Source organism: Strix uralensis, chromosome 9, assembly GCF_047716275.1.
Source record: "Strix uralensis isolate ZFMK-TIS-50842 chromosome 9, bStrUra1, whole genome shotgun sequence".
Classification (NCBI taxonomy): Eukaryota; Metazoa; Chordata; class Aves; order Strigiformes; family Strigidae; genus Strix; species Strix uralensis.
In genome coordinates, this window is record NC_133980.1 from 20,741,611 (window position 1) to 20,759,164 (window position 17,554).

Below are 17,554 nucleotides of genomic sequence, written 5' to 3' on the forward strand. Positions count from 1 at the left end.
AGCATCGTGTGAGATCAGCAGTGCCACCAGATGAGGCTACGGTCAGCTAGTTAGTTGCGGCACTTCTGCCACACAAGGCTGCTTGCAAACCAACTTTGCCAGCAATGTGTTGGGCTGGGAAAAATACTGGGGAGTAACAAAATGACTTTCCACTGGCTGCCGGTCGGTCTTCACTAGGGTCTATCAACTGTATTTTGTGCCTTAAGTGTTAGGACAGTCTACCTGTGTAGTCTTGTTTCTCTATGCTGGAAAATGGAGGGAAAAATCCCAAATAATCACTCTCTCTTGCTGGCCTTCGTTCTCTTTAGCACAGCTGCGGGACAGCCAGGGATGCACGTGTGGGGGGCTGGGTGGTAGCATGGCTCTTCTCCCACAAGGTCGTGAGCTATGTGGGCTGCTGAGTGGCCTGTGGCTACTTGGCATGCAGAGGAGGCAGAGGAGACGGCATTGTCACTCCCCATGCTCTGGGGGCCGGCCTCTCACCCAGCCTGCTCTGAGCAGGGGTGCCTGCCTCTGCTGGGGGGTCTGCTGGGAGCCACCGCATCCCAGAGCTCCTCTGGGGCTCAGTCCTTGTAACACTAAATATCCAGCCACCAGATAAGCCATCTCCAAAAGGAGGAAATCCCACTGTGGGATGGGTTTGCATATGAATTAAGATAAGCAAACGTCCTGAAATCTATTTTGGGCTTATCTTCAGAGGAACCAGAATATCCAGTTGCGTATGAAAATCCCTGTATCCCTCAGTGTGAAGCAAGGGATGGCTGGGAAGCGAGAGTTTGTCTGTGAGGCTGTTTCAAGATTTTCAATGCTTGTGCATTTTTGTATGCCAGAGTAAAACCATGTGTGTATATATATATGTATATATATAAAAAATATATGGGCTGTTTGGATTTTTTCCCTCCAGCACCCATCTTTGAAGCTTCCCCCGCACTCCATTGGGGCTGTGCAGAGGAGGAGCCAGCCCAGCGTTACTGTGTGCCTTTATTTCACACACATTGACATGAAGATGCTACATGAGAGGAGAATTCAGTCTTCCTCCCACTTGTGCCCGGGTGGGTGCAGGTGGCAATCCTGCTGCTCAGAGGGAGGAATCACGCTTTGCTGGGCTCCAAAGCATTTTCTTATTTCTGATTACTCTAAGCTAGTTAATTCTGAATCATTGGGATAATGTGGAATAAATACTGATGTCTTTTTAATTCTCCAGCTCACTATAGAAGACACTGATGCATCATTCTAATCCTTTCCTACTATTAACCAGCAGGGTAATCACAAGTGAAATGGAAATATCTCTGTATAGATAATGCCTGACTGTACAGACTGGGCACTGCCTGCCTGTGGTATCTATTGAAGATTTTCCAGTGATCTGGAATCACATGGCACGTGATGAACTGGAATGATTTCTGATTTCACTCCTGATCCCCCTCATCATTCATGCATAATTTAGCAAGAATAACGAGCCAGATCATCATGTCTACTATGATACACCAGCTGATGAAGTGGCCTATCATCTCTGCAGCTAATAGCGCATCCTGGTGCGAGCAGTGGTTTGAACGTTTTGGCTTTTACTGAGAGCACTGAAACTTCTGAGTGGCTTTGTTTTGCTTTTCTCCTTGCATTTGATGTGAACTTTATGCTAATGCATTTCAACTCTCTTGATGTTCCTGTCAATATTCCAACTTTCACATCTTTGCCAGTGAGGAGCAAATCAATTATGTTCCTAAAACTTCACAGGACTGATGGTTTCAAAGCAATTGCTTGTAAACACATTACTCAAGGAAGACTATTAACAGAATATTCATGGTATAGTTTTATCCTTCAGAAGGAAAAAATTGAGGCTTAAATATTTGTGCGCTTTATCTACCATAGTTTCCCTTTTGGGGCTCTGTAACTACTATATGACATTCTAATATTATATAGAATTCATCTTTTTGAAGAAAGAGATGTAGATGAAATGTCTGCCTAAATTCTGAATTGTGCTGTTCTTTTTCCTGCTTTGTTAAATGGCAACTGTAGTAATGATCTTTTTTGAGGATGAGGTTTTAATAACAGTGTATATTATACCTATGTTTTCCTAAAAGCATGAAGTGGAATTTACACTTAAATTATCATTTGATTACAAGTAGGATTATGTGAACTCACAGTAATGATCTTTCAGTGAGGATAATTTCTCTCTCATCTCTCTGAGGGAAAGCTAGGAGGAACTCTCCCCGAATAAGCAGGGTCACAGTGTTACTGTAAACCTCCCATTGCTTTGAGAAGAACTTGGGACAATATTTGTTGGAAATACAGTGCTGATACATGCCTGTGAATTTACAGTGCATCCATTTCCCTTCTTCTGGTGGGTTGTAAAAAACTCTTTCGACCTCTTTTTGGTAAAGGTGAGTCTGAATATTGTGATTTTTTTTTTTTAAGAACTTTTTATAGTCAGCTCTCAGCTGGGCAGGAGGTGGGGGGGGGGGGTGTTCCCCTGCAGCCTTCTGCTCACCAGTGTCCCACCGCTCCACTGCTCTCTCTGTTATAATCTTTTGCCCCTTTGGGGATGCGGTTTACCAATACTGTGCTGCAGCCCAAAGCCTAGGACACTATGCTGCAGAGCCTGTTGATCTGCTTAAACAAGAATCATCTGCTCTGCCTTCTTCAGTCTCTCTGGTTTTAGAGATAAGCTGTTTTTCTCCCAGCTCTATTCAGATGCCATCTTCAGAGCTTCTTCCCTGCCTGAGAAGACCCTGTAGGTAAACACTTCTCTGGCATTTCCCCACTAATATACAGATGCCTTGCATGCCCCAAGTTACTGAAGCAGAGCTTCACTACTTTGTGCTGGGAAATTATGGGATCCTTTGCCATTGTGCATGTTGTGCCTGAAACTCCATCAGATATCTGTCCCATGCACTGTTAATTGACCATGGGACCAGCTGGCATTTTACAGGCAGCTGAGGGGTGAGTACCCTTACAGCTTGTCATTCACAGCTTGCTGGCTTGTGCTAGGGATGTAGTTTGTTGCAAACATAGAAACTTCTTTGGAAAGAGCTTGGCAGGTTACGTCCTTTGAGAATTATCATTGTGCCATGGACCTTGTAATAAATTAACTTTGATACAAATGTTATTAAGTTTGATGGGAGAACTAAACAAAATGTTTTTGGGGTAGTTATGTCAGCGTTAAGCTGCTTTCCCATGTTAATACCCCATAAATTAAAAAAGACAACATATTTTCTGTTCAGAACTATACACAGACTGTTGCACAATAGCCTCGCTTACTGCAGATGAGTTTTATTTTCTATGATTTTTGACTCGCCATGATTGGAGCTGGGTCTGAGCAGAAAACAGCCTCCCTGGGAGGAGGTGAGGCTGGTGGCAGCAGGGGTGGCCATGGTGGCTGGGGAGGGGTGCGCTGGCTCTGCTGGTGGTTGCTGCTCTGGGTACATGGCGGGAGCCATGCCCTGTGAGAGGAGGAGCAGGTCTCAGCAGAGGTGTTCCCGCACATCCACAGCAGTTGATAGTGTGCAGTGGAAATGACTGGCAAGTGTAGTGTTTCCTGTGGCAAGATAGCAGCTGGTGGCTTAGGCTGGGGATCAGTGAGAGCTCAGTAGGGAGGGGAAGTCTCTGTGTCCTGCCAGGTGACCTCCAGCCCTTTGCCGTATTGCTCTACTGCTCCGCTGGTGTGTCTCGGGGTCCCCGGGGTTATCTGGAAGAGTGCGTTCATGTCCTTGCTGCAGAGGTTGCTCACGCGGGCTTGCTGTGCCATGCTGTCCCCTCACTCCACCCTGTGGGACACGGTCCGGCACTGCAGCCCCCTTCCAGCTGTGAGGACGGCAGCAGCTCTGCTGACTCACAGGGCTGATCCTATAATGCCAATGCTCAAAAGGAATGATTTGACTGTTGCCAGTGTTTGGATGCACAAGGGATCTCTAGTCTTCATGAGTCCTGAGCACAGCAGTCAGTGAAGGGCTGCAAAGCGGGATGCTGGAAAGCAGCTATCCAATGGGGCAGCAACGCTGATGTGAACCTGCCCTGACGCTTCAGGGCCAACGATTCCCAGATTTACACTGGGGTATCCCCAGAATTAAATCATGTGCGTGGAGCTGCTTTTGCAGGCAGGCAGAAGGCTCTGTCCTTAAGTCTGTTATTCAAATTATTTCCGTACTCAGCATAAAAGTACTGAAGTGATGTAAGCACACTTGGACATTAGAGGTAGCGCTAGGATCTCGCACAGGCTGTGACCTCAGATGCCACTGGTGTTTTTAGCTCATTTCTTGTGCTTCAAGTAAACATCAGAAGAGTTGAGGGACATGGAAAAAGTGCAGGAGGATGTCAAAATGAGCTGTCATTACCTATGTAGTAAAGCCTTACACAGGCAACAGGGCCTTGCTGTGCTTGCAGGATAGTACAGCCCTTATGAAGGTCCGGGTTCCTCCCTTTGCTTGCTGCTGGGCTGCTTGTCTGCAGATGTTGAGCATTCTTAAAGTAAAAGTTGAAGAAAGCTGCCCTCCCTGCTCAAAAGCTCCCAATTTGTCTCTGCCGTGCTGCTCCTAACAGGAGCTGGCAATGCTGAGTACCAGTCTCACGGCAATGCAGATGGACAGTTCGATGGGGGAGTGAGCACGTGCTCTGTGCCTCGCTTTCCAGCTCCAAGCTGATGTAGTTCAGCTGCCAGCGCCGGGCAGAAGCCAGGGCGAGCCCGCGCCTCGGGAGGCTGAGCCGAGTTTCCACGGGAGGGGTCCAGCAGGCTCTCCTCCAGCTCCTGGCACCACAGAGGCTCCCCGCCTCCCAGTTCCCTTCCTGCGGTGTTGCTCATGCACTATCTCAACCCCACAGTCTGAAATGTAGTTTATATGCTACATATATTTTGCTTCTTCCCACCGTTCTTCAGCAAGGTCCTGGAGTAAGCAGCAGCAGAAGGCTCCCAGTGTTTCTCCTGTAGACAGCGGCCAGGAGGGATGGGATGCATGCTTCTCCCTTGGATGTCACAGGCAGCTGCCAGACAGCCAGTTTCAGAAACTGGCTCTGTCTTTGGGGAGATTTGCAGTGATGATGGCTCCTTTCAACCCCACTCATCCCAGCTGATATCCCTGTGCTGTGCTGCTTTCCTTCTTATCTCTGTATCCGAGCTTCTCCTCCTAACTCCCCGTCTCTCCCCATTTCATTCCCCATCCCACAGTCGGGGCCAACTGCGGTGGTGTCACCAGGCATCTTGCTGCAGAGGTGTTGGACATGCTCCGATTTGAAGCAGGTACTCGTAGAAACACTGAAGGCTGTTGAGACCACCCCTCCATGATGTCAAAGTGCTGCTCTGCATCTGGATAAATTGCTGTAAGGTTTTAACTGAGTCAAAATGAAGAATTTTCTTTTATCTTCCCATTCCTGACACAAGCATTTCCACTAAAACCTTCTTGAAAAACTCAGCTTCAGGGAAACATGTGGCTTGGAAAAAAATCCCAATGTGATTGATTTCAGTTGCATAGCTTTACAAGCACCTGAAAAGGTAAGGTTTGGTGGCAGAAAGCACTGGGAAGTTGGTGGCTGCAGCTACCTGCAGCGCCTGGGATGCCTCAGAGCGGTGAGGAAGCAGCCAGCTGGGGCACAGGGCTGCTGGCCGGAGCATGGCACCCAGGGCCGAGGCTGGCAGCGGAGCGCAGCTCCAATTTCATCAGGAATTAGATTAAAGTAAAATGTTATGAAGTTTCCCTTTCTAATTCTTGTTTTTTTGGGGGGCACACACAGATAAGCATTTAGCATATAACGTGTAGAGCTTTTAGTGCCTTTTGAAAGATTTCTTTAATACCAAGCCTGACTGGAAGTAGGTCAACTGAAAAATGAGTAAATTACACTTGCAAAAACGCATTAGGAGCTGAGGTGTGCATAAATCTAACTGTCATTAAATGAGGTCCTAGCAAATTAGAAATTAAAGTTTCAGATAGGAAAGTTTTCCAGGCTGTGGTCAGCGAAGTCTCTGAGCGAAGAGCCTCTGTCTCTGGGGTCTTTGCCTGCCCTGATTTTGCTCTTTCACCTGGCTTGGAGAGCTGCAGGAACAGCCTGTGGGGCAGCTCACGACACGGCTTCATGTGTCAGATCTTCGGTCTTATTTTCTTTTAAAGTTATATTATTCCATATAAATTTGTTTCTTGGTGCACTCTTTATAAAAAGGATTAATGTTGCTACCACTGGCAAAGCTCCGTTCAGGGACAATGAGTGCTAGGCGCTCTTCTGAGAATCAAAACCTGCAACTGATGTTGATATGGTATTTGGGCGTCACCAAGGTTTTGAAGTTGGAAGCCTTCTAAATCCTTCCACCCTTTGTCACTGAAAAGCCAAACTCTCAAACTTGCAACTCTTTTTCTTAATAATAAGGGGGTGGGAAGGGGCTCAGGGGCAATACAGTTTAGGAATAAAGATGTAAGTATTTTTTTATTTTCTTTATAAATAAAAAATCATAACATCCTGAAAACCCAGCGTTTCAAAACTATAGTCTGAGTATACCCAGCCAGAAACACTAGAAAATCTGTTTTCCAAAGGATGTTCTTTAGTCTCTAACAAACATTTTAAATACCAAGTCTCCAAGAAAAAGCAAAGCAGTTCATTGTAAATATGTTGGGTGAATTGTGATGACAAATACTTTGAAATAAGTATTTAAAAAAAAGAGTAGTGTTTTCTGTTTTCTTGTTCTTAGGCTTGTAGTTTCTGGGCCAAGCACCTTCGAACTGCAGAAAATCAAGATTTTTTTCCTCCTCTCCCTCTCCTCCCACCTAATATGCATGTTGTTCTCTTTTCCCCAGTGTGGTTCTTGTTCTGCTGTCTGCCAGGCATGCTTCCTCCTCCAAACACATACAAAATTTGCAATGTATTTAAGAATAAATGTTTGTTATGCCCTGGCACCCATGCTTATCTGAAGGGTAAGATTAATCTGAAGGGTAAGAAAAGTACTTGATTTTCTTTAAAAAGTAGCGGAAGACTAGTAGTCAAGAAAATAGGTTTAAAAAATGCTTCCCTTTAAACACCTTTGTGTGTGCTTCTTTTACTGACCGTATGCACTCTCACATACCCAGGCAGGAAAGGTCCTTCGGATGTGCTGCTGAAATTGGTTAGATAAGCAAGTTTAAAGCACAGTGTGTCAGTGCTTGTCAGTATTGCAGATACACCTCTAAGCACTGTCACTGGGGAGTCCTGAGTATGGCCAAGGGCAGTTGGGAAGGAAGATTTTTTTAATTGCTACCTAAGTTCATGTTACATTACTTTCACCAGTAGTAATGGTATGTAAGCCTGAAAACTTCTGTTTAACTCTTCATTGCTGCTAGAATTTCTTTATGCTTACATGGTGAGAAAATTCACCCTGGTACCATGGAAGGCAATGTGAAAACCCCACACTGCTGCATTAAATCCTCTTGTAAAGCAGAACCATGCTTTGAAATGTTAAGCGGTTTCTTCCTTGACTGTCTTCATCTCCTCCTCCCTTTCTCCAGCTGTTCTGCAATGAGTTTGTCATCCTCCTTCTCGCTGCATCAATTTCTAACACAGGTTAGAACTGCAGCATGATGCCACCACTAAATTCTTTCTGATCGAGGGGGGAAGTATTTGGCTGAGTTTTGCTCATAATATCCTAAAAGAGAAGCAAATACGCAAACTGCAAAGGTGTTTACAAACGCAGCTAGGCTCCTGGACATAGCATCCCTATAAGCCTGAAGAGCAGGAGCTGCTTGCTTTTCCAGAGTAATGGTTTGTGTGCTCTAAAGCTCTGGAGTCCTGAGTGCCAAGGTATGATAGCACTCGAGTGAGGAAACTCAATTACAGTTGCAGAGATTAATGTCCTGTCAGCTCAAGGGATTGCTGTCCTTTGTAACCGTGACCCACATGAGCACCGGAGGCCTTGTAATAAAGTTCAACTGTTTGCCAACACCCAGCTGTCACCTGTGTTCTTACGCCAGCTGCATTTTTCGACAGTGGCTTCTACTTTCCCTGTCTTAGCGCCTTGGTCTGAACTTCCAAAATACCTTCTTGTGCCTCATCCTAGGGTTTGTATTTTATTTTAGCTTTAGGGAAAAAACCCTGGTTTTGCAAGGAAGAGGAGGCATTCTGCACAGTTGCATTGTACTGACTGTCAGGCCTATATTTTTAATTCTCCACAAAACCATTAAAAAGAAAGCTATAGTAATTCTACTCTAGGTTAAATGCTGTCTAAATGCAGGGAGGGAACTACAGTTGTAGACAGCTAGCAGTTTCATTGCATTTTAAGTACATTGTCTCCCACTTTAAAATCTGTTATTAAATAGTATGCAGATATTTCTATATCTGTTCTTGTTTTCATGCCTAAGCATGTATTTTGGGGCATGATTGTATATGCTACTCAGACAAAGAAGGAAGAGGTAAGACTGTGTCATGATGCAGAAGTACTTCTGCACCCTCAACAATGCAAGTAGAAGCCAAGGTCTGATAAAGGATTCATTTCTGAGCAAACACAACAAATTTCTCCTGGGACTGGAACAGAGGCACATGGTGATGGGCATGAGACTAAGGCTGCATACCAAATCACGTGCATGCTACAAGTAGATTTTCATCCTTGCTTGCACTGGGTTTTTCAACCTTGTTAACAGAAAGAGTACTGAGCATTATCAGTGTGTAGGATCCTAGGAAGAAATAAAACCTCTGCCCAGGAGCTTTGCTGAGGCCTGAGCTGCAGGAGATGGCTTTGGGCAATTTACGGGGAGAAGTAAATGAATGGGAATATTCTCTGACTTGCAAAGGCTCTGCCACAGGAATCCCTCTCAGGTCTGGAGCTCTCTGGCAGTGCACAGAGAGTCTTCAATCCCTATACATACAGGCGGCAGATGGCTGTGCCTGTGCATTCAAGGCATCTTTCAAAATCACTGCTATGACGTGACTTTAAACTGATGCTTTCCATACTCTTGCATCCTGGCACAGTGGGTTCTGCCTGTATAATGGAACAGGATTGTCCTGGGGAAGATTGAGAAAATGGCTTGAATACAGAGAATACCTATCTGGAAAGAGAAGCAATTCTGCTGCAATCAACAGGGTCAGGTCTGTGTACCAGTAATGTGTCGAGTGCAGGACTATGGTTTAATTCTGTTTTAAGCTTTAAAACTGTGACTCTCCATCTCCTCGTCAGCTGTAGTGTAGCCCAGCTCCACTGACTAGCACGGACCTCTGCTGATTCGAAGCGTTTGCACGTTGTTTTGCTGAGAAAGGTGAGGGCAAGTGTCACGGAGGCACCAGGAGCACAGTGGTGCTCAGCGAGGACGGCAGCCCTAGAAAGCAGACCTGTCCTCTGCCTCGCTGCCTGGCTCAGCTCCGTGCAACATGGGCTGGCCAGATTAGCCTCCTTGGAAAGATTTATTAGTTTCCTTCTAAAGAGGGATCAAGGCATGGTGGTGGAGTGCTGATCACAGTTTGGATGAGGACTGCTCTCTGTTTGCCTGTTTTTTCTGAACAGTCACCACTCAGAGCCTGTTCACCATTTCAAAGAAAGAACAGAGGCAGGCATGAAACCCATGGGAGTGCCTTTCTTTTTTTCTGTGTGCAAATTGATTTATTATTATGCATAATCAGAAATCAGAGCCAAGCAAAATCAGGATGATCAATATATTACCACAAGCAAGATACATGGAATATTTGTCTTTGTGTTCTTTTAGTTAGCTGTTTTGTACAAGGTATTTCAACAGAGCAATTTACCCTCTTCAGTTACTTGGTATAATTGTATTAGCAGAGGATGAAGTAATGATTGTTAATGATGGGTAAATTACTGTCCAAGCTGGTGAATCCCACATGTTTTTGTTACCTATTAAAATTTATCTGTTGAATATTCCTCCACAGGGGACTAAAAGAGAACTGGCCCTTCCGATCCAGGTAACCAACCATCTTGTGCCTATTATCAGCAAAGGTTGTTCTCTACTTAAAATCTAATTCATTCCAAATGTCACTTCCAGATGATCCAAAGGGAAGTGCTTACAGATGTGGAGAACAGCAAGGGAAAGGGCATTACATGCGTCCATTTCATCAGGAAGTTTTGTCACATTGCCAAAACCCCAAAACATCCGTGTTGCCAAACCCAGTTTCTCGTTTCTCTTGCCCTCTAAATCAGTTCAGTATGCTGTGCAGAAAAGCAGTCTGAACAGCAGTGTCCTTGAAGAAGCTAGCACGGCTCACTTATTTTTAATTGAAAATAATGAACCAGATGTTCATCATATCCTGGGAAACTCCAAACACATCCCTACTGCTGTGGGGCCAGACCTGTGACTGATGGAGTGGGACCATGAGTTGCCTGGGGCACTTTTCTCCCCTGGCACTTCTTGGTGTCTCCTTCCCCTCCCTGCATGTTGTCCTCGCCCGCATCCCCATCCCGCACCGCATCACTGCTGACCCTCATCCCACCACGGCAGTGACTCGGCCCTTCTGCAGGGCAGCAGCTCCTGCCTCCCTCCCTCTCTGTGCCTGACCTCGCATACACTCAGATGTGCTTCACTGTTCCGTTTGGGTTTATATGCTTATTTGGAGTCAGAAAACACATAAGCAGAAAAATAGCTGCTGTAACAAGTTACCTGACTTGTCCTTTTCTGTGTGGCTTGGCTGCTGCCCCAGCTCGAGGGAGCAGGGCTCAGCAATCCCCAGGCCTCCCAAGCTCTGGCATCTGGTCGGCTTTCAGCTGGAGCAGAAGCCAGCCATTTACAGCAAGGAGGAAGGGTGCTTGTGCGAGGTGTTTGCATGTGGTAATGTACTCAGTGGCTCTCAGTCTAAGTATTGAAAAATGCAAAACACCCTGGAAAAACTGCCAGCCTTTGGTACTTAACTCTTTGGTGATCATGTAACAAGCAGCTGATAACTGTAATAACTTGGTTAAAAGTACATTTGTTTCCTCTTTTACTGTTTACTTAAGAGAGAAGTTAAATCTCACTTCCCAGCCTTGTTTGGAAAATCTTTGTAGCCTTCTTTTCTTGTCTACATAAGAGACGTTGTTGTTTACTTCACTCTTTTTACTCTATTTCAGATTTAATATCCTAGAATCTATTGATTTACTAGTTGAGTCATTAGAAAGTTACCAATTTTCAGGTCCTAGCAAGGATTAATCTATCAAGACACTGTTTCACAGACATACTTTCAGTGAGACTTTCCGTATTAACTTGCTGAATCACGTGTTGTATATGAGCATCATTTGCGGTGAGATTTATCTCAGGTGGCAGTATCTCCTGTTTGCAACATTAAAGTGGTCCACAGACTTGTGTCAGCAAGGAAGAGTGACAGAAAAACTGAGAAGTGGCCCTAACATCTCTACTGCTAACGTCTGACAACAAGTGAGGAGATGGCTGGGGCATTCACGGTGTGGCTGGGGCGAGTGGGCTGCCCAGGCTTGCGGCAGCGTGCCCACCACATGCAGCACTGGGCAATGGTAGTGGGGTCCTGGAGCATGGAGGTTATGTCAGAGCTAAAACACTTGTGAGAATTTCAAGGCCCAAATAGCAATATGAATTTTGGTACATAATTTTTATGCACAAACACATATATAATAATGTATAGGATAAAAACACATTATAAATTCCAACGTCCATACAGAGTGTGTATACCATTAACACCTTAGCCCTAGTCTTCTGTGTGAAAATGCACAAGCTCCTCTGTGAACTTCAGCTGATCTTTGGTCCTTCCTCTAGCAATCAAGTATATTGTTTAATTTTTTTGGACAGTACTCACATCACTGACAGGTACTTCATAAATGTAACTAAATCCATCCTGGCAGGCTTCATCTCTAATTTTGCAATGTGTTTTTTTGTGTCAGATGATGACTTTTTTCCTAACTGTTTTAACAAAAGCATCCAGCACGATTCAGGTTTATTCTCTTAGCAATCGTACATGTTGTGCATTCGAAATAACCCCTCTGTTGTCTGGAGGGCTGTACAGCGTTCCTGAAGCAGCAGGTGAGATGCTTTAATCTGAGATTCCCATTACGAAGCTGATGCAATCAGTCCATCTGACTTCTTAAAACCTATTCGGGTTTTTTTTCCCTCTCTGTGACTAGGAATGACTCACTGATTGCAACTTCCCTGAATTGCTGTGGAGAAGCAGCCTGCTTATCTGTGATACTCACACCACTTCTGTTTCTCTTGCAGGGTGACTGATGGACCAGTACCTGCACAGCTTCACCTAAGACCGGTTTAGAGGGCAGGCGAAGGTGTGGAGCAGCTGTGCCCTCCCCATGGGATTGACCTATGCCAGCCTCGGCACTGAAAAGCTGTTGGAAGCAACTTGATGAAGAAGTCCTGAGGTTTCGGTCAGTCTCTTGGTGCTCATAAAGCCCAAGGTTTTACTGGGTTTTTTACGGTGTTTTACTTTCCTCCCTGTGTGTGCTCTCCTTTTGCAAGCTTGGAAAGCAGAAACATTCGGAAACAGCTGGAGCTGCTGGGTGAGAAGAAAACCATATCAGCAATTGGTTTGAAAGGGAATAACAGAGTGTTGATGGGAGGTCAAGGCTGTGGTACATCATGTCTAACTAGCCTGTTTACCTTCTATAGTTCTTTCAAAATGTTTCTTCACTCCTTTTTTTTTTTTTTTTTAATGGAAAATCTGGGGGTGGTTCTTTCCTTTCTGCCTGTAATCTCTGGGTTTAGTTAAACCCACAAAAATGCTGAGAGAAATTGCTTAATCCCGCTGAAGTCTGTCATCATCTTTCAGCTCGATATAAATTTTTGTTTGATTTTTGAGGAAACTGTTGTTTAAAGTGTTTTTAGACCATGACAGAAGATGGTTTCTGTATGTGTTATGGAAAGTTTTTTAATAAGTACAACATATTGCAAAACCAATGTTCTGCACATTCAGTTTTTAGGGGTAGGTCGAGGAAATGTCCTAGAGAGTTGGGCTGAGCAGGCTCCGTGTGCTACACTTGAGCTCGCACAGGTTTCACCACACATGACTACTGGGAGTATATATCTGTGAGGGTTTTGCTTTCTGCTGTGTTATGCTTTTATGTATCAAAGATCTCACTCTTAATGCAAAGCTCAATTTCCAGGCTTTATAGCATTGCTGCAGGCTGCTCCAAAGGAGATACTTACTGTGTTCTCCCTTGTTACTTCTAAAATCATCTTTCTTTGAAAATACATGTTGTGTTCTGGGTGGTTACAGGTTTGGCAATTACCTGCCCATGCGCTTGGCAGGACAAGATCTGTAGCAGATTGAACAGATTTATAGATGTATATAGGCCTTGGCTTCCCAGGGGAGTTAGCAGTAAGAACCCCTTTTTTGGCCAAAATGCCCATGATTCAGCATCCATCACTGGTCTCTGGAAGACATTATCATACAAACGTTCAAGTTTTTTCCAGCTTACAACTGCTGTTGTATAAAAAGCTTTTTAATTAGATCTTTCTTACAAGTCTGTTAATTTATTAAAAGGGCCATCTGTACTATCTAAATAAGCACCATATTTCCTTCCCTTTGCTTTCCATCCTTCCAAAAGATCTGCTCGTAATTGTGGCAGGTATTTGTGTTCGAGTCATCACCTAATCTAGAAAAATGCGATCTTCTTGTACGTAGCACTTGTGTCCTTACGGTGCTATTTCAGACTCATAGCTGACACTGAACTGAACTTGCCATTGAACTTTCTATCTAGCAGCCTGAAAATGTCTTGTCTTTTGTGACCAAACTGAATAAGCAGCAAAACTCAGGGTTTGGGGGTTTTTTTGTTAACAAGTTTTAGCACAAATTATGATAAATTTCTGTACCCTTTATGTTCTGAATGTGGTCAGGAAACTTCCTTGGCTATAGCAAAATACCCATGTGCTTGTACAAAAGGTTTCCTGTGCTTTTTCTCAGTTGAAGCTCTAATGATAATAAGGCAACATGGTGTGGTGTACCAGGCTGGGAAGACAATTCTTGAATGGAAAGCCCATGTCTCTTGGTGGCAGATGCTGTACAGAAGATTGCCTAAGTTGAGCTGGTTGGGAGGCTACTCTCACTATTTCCTGAGAGAAATATACAGTTTCAGTAAAAGGTAGTGTTGGGTTTTTTTAAAAAAAGAAAAATCCAGCACTTGATTTGGGGGAGCAGGGGAATTCAGTTCTCCATCAAGGAAATCAGTAGACATTTTCTCTGGGAAATGTTGACGAAACATTGATACTTGTCTGCTTTTACAACGGTGGCTCTTTGCCAGCATTCTGGCTAAAACACAGTAGCTTAACGCTGCCCTGTGACTGTAACTCACTGTGGGTTAGGTGCTCTGCCAGGAGTTCGTCACACACATGCAGTAAGGAGCGTGGAGCCTCTGAATCCAGTTTCACAGCTGCTCATCTGAGCAGGTTCGTGTGGCTGATTCCCCACAAGTAATATTTGAGCCAAGAAGTCAGGCTTGGTAGTACAGATACACAGTGGCCCTAGAGACAGCCGAAGGCTAAGCCAAAATATTTTGCAAGGACTGCAGTAGAAATGGACAGGGCAGATTGTTCTTCTTTTGTCATCAGCACTGCCTTAGGGCACTGTTATTTTAATGAAGAGTGAACAAATGCATTTGAAAGATATAGCAGTTCAATACGTTGGCTAGGGATAACAGCAATAGCTCTGACTTCACCTCGAGCAGAGTGCTTCCACCTTGCAGAGCGTAACAGCAATAAACTGTATTTAATCACCATCCATGTGCATGCCCCCATGAAAATGGTCTTCCCTGGGACTCTCAGCTGGCCGCAGTCCCCAGTCAAGGTAGAAAACATCTCCCCTGCCTTGTCGGGCTGCGTGGTTAGGCCATAGGGGCGTGCGGGAAGTGAGAAGGAAGTGCTAAACTTTGGGTTGGAATAGTGTAGGAACCAGAACATCACTGGCTTGCCTGGAAAGGTGTGGGATCAAGTACTGGCATCCCACCTTCTTCTCCATGTTACAGGGCTGCTGCTGGGCAGTAAGTAAAGACTGAGCTTTTCTGACCAGTGCTAAAAGTATGAAATGACTCTTCATTGGTTTTCTGTAGTTTTTCTTGGGTGTTTTTCTGTTGGCTGTGGGTGTTACAAGGATTCACTGGGGGCTTTGCAGCACTGAGGTATTCTGAAACGACTGTGGAAGGTGTTCCCTACAGCTCAGAGGAGCTGTGTAACAGCATATAGTTGGATTATTTTGCCTTAGTAGGAACCATATACTGGGGACATAACAGACAGACCAGATGTGATCCATTGGGCAACCAGAAGGCTCCCAGCATCACCCCGCTCGCACCCCACTTGGAGGTTTGAATAGAAATGAAATGCTGAGTACAAATACCCTTTTGCATGGCAAATAAACTAAGTTTCTGCATGGAGAGTTAACATAAAGATGAAGGCCTACTACTTTCTCTTGAAAATTCCTTAGGAAGACCTGTTGCAGCCAGCTCTTAAAACTAACTTCACTTACAGCATCTTATAAAATTATGTGATAGATGAGGAACATGTGTCTGTTTTGCCTGTTTTTTTCTGCCCTACTTTAGCTCCTTTCTTTTGCAAAGCCTGTCTTTTGCAGTGTGTCTTGGTTTGATGTAAGGGCTCCTTCTCAAATCTACATTGTTTCTACCCTAATTAAGTGTGAAGAAAATATTGCTCAACACAGCCTAAAAAAAATTAGCATAAGAAAAGACTCATCTGGATCATTTTGATCGATTGTTTTTTTTCTTTCTTTTTTCTTTTTTAATTAACTGAGTTAAAGTAGTTCCAACTTGTACAAACTCTTGTGAAAAAAAGGCAGACAGCATTAAATGTGATAGTCAGGAAACACCCGCTACAAGGCTGATGGTGGTGATGGTAAAAGCCTGGAAGAAGCCAACAGCAACTTACTATTGGTATTTGTAGAGGGAGTGCTTCTCACTTCACTAGGCAGTAAGAATTAGCTGCCCTGTTCCCTCCCAGCAGCGTCTGTCTCATGCCAGCTGTAAAGCCAGGATACTGTGCACAGAAAGCTAAGGCAAAAGGTACTTTTGGGGGCTCTGGTGTCCAAGGCTGAGAACAAAACACCATGAGAAGATGAATCCACTGAGTCATCTGCCCCGGGAACAATGTGCGCTGTCACCAGCTTCTGGAAATCGTTATAGCTGTTAATTTCCCGGGACAATCCCTCGGAGCAGTTTGTTTGCCCTGACAGGAAGCATTCACTGTAAATTTAGGCAGGAGATTAATTGCTTGTATTTCTAATCAGCAAGGCCAGAGGGATGACTTGGACGACCAGCCCATGGCTCCTGGGGTCTGGGAAGGAGATCATCTTGCTGTTTACAGACACATGCTGCAGTTTGGCAAGACCATTAGTACATTAGTCCCTGTGGCACCTTCTCATCTTCTTGGCAGGCTGCATTTACCTGGTGTTGAGAAATGAGCAGTTCTACCCCATGCACCCCTTCTGACAACCAGCTAAAGAACTGAAACCTGAAGCTGCTGGCATTAGTTTTTGGTGAGCTCCAGCTGCACCTCTGAGGGCGAGTGTCCGTCTTCGGGGCCTGAGCAGCTGACTTCAAACTGGGCTCACCCAAAGCTGCGCTCTTGCTAAGAGAGCATGGATAAACTTCAAGGCTTTGTGCACCAAGGAGGTCTTTAGCAGGAAGGAAATGAAGGGAAAAATAAAACTCATGCTTTCAGGGCAGATGAGAAATTCCCCTGTGATCCAAGAGCCAGGGTTAGCTGTACCCGCACACTGAGTAGGAGGAAGGAGGAATCATTTCCTCAGGCCTCCTTTGTGCCTGTTAAATAATTAATGCCTCTCCAGATCTATATGACTAGTTTAAGCTTGAGCACCTGGAAAGCTCTAGGTTGCATGTAGGCCAAAGAAAACATGTTTTTGCTATTAAAAGCACTCTCATTTTATCTCATCAGCCTATGCATTTCTTGCAGACCATGCTAATGTTTGCAAAAGTGATTATTTTTTTTTCTGTTCTCCTCACATGCAACTATTTAGTTGGCCAAAGGTAACAGAAAGTTTCTGGGAACACCTGGCTTTGCTGGAGATAAATGTCCCATTCTGGGTACAGAAGGTAAAAAATCTTGTTATTGCAGCTTGGGTCATCCTCCAGACCTGGCTGGTGGGGTCATCAGGTCCTGATGCTGGGAATCCCCATCAAAGTTTCTGAGTTGACAATAAGCAAGACAGATGCCACTGTGGGGAGAGAACCGCTCTGTTACAAGGTGACAGGAAGGAAATCTCAAGTTACTGCCAAGAACACAAGGGCAGAAATGTACTTTTTCATGATGAACGGAAGTAAGGGTGGGGCCAAGAATGAGTCTATCCTTTTTTTTCCAGTATTACTTCATAGAGTGCTTGTAAAAGATATGCTCTTCCACAGAGTTTGGTTTTCCTTAACATGAGGAATTTGTAACAGGGAAAGATGCCCCTGAGCCAAGGTGCCATTGGTTAATGAAAACATGTCCTCTCTGTAATCCTGTTCTTGTAAGACACCAACAAGGTGTCTTATAAGTGGGTGAAGGCTGTTGGATGCTGTGCTGCTGTCAGTGCCCGGCTTTGAGGAGTTCCACGCTTGTCCTTCACCAAGATGCTGATAACAGAACCAGGGCTCTACTGGCAGAGTCTGTACCCCAGCTCACCTGCTAGCATTTTATGCAAGGTGAATCAGTAT

At 44.7% G+C, this 17,554-nt stretch overlaps 1 long non-coding RNA gene across 1 annotated transcript in view; it reads left to right on the top strand.

Annotated features, from left to right (window-relative positions):
* The first annotated feature begins 12,191 nt into the window (after positions 1-12,191).
* Positions 12,192-17,554, top strand: part of LOC141947286 (uncharacterized) — a 37,922-nt gene continuing 32,559 nt past the window's right edge. The window contains exon 1 of the long non-coding RNA XR_012630069.1: positions 12,192-12,265. This is a non-coding gene — a long non-coding RNA (uncharacterized LOC141947286). The remainder of the gene's footprint in view (positions 12,266-17,554) is intronic.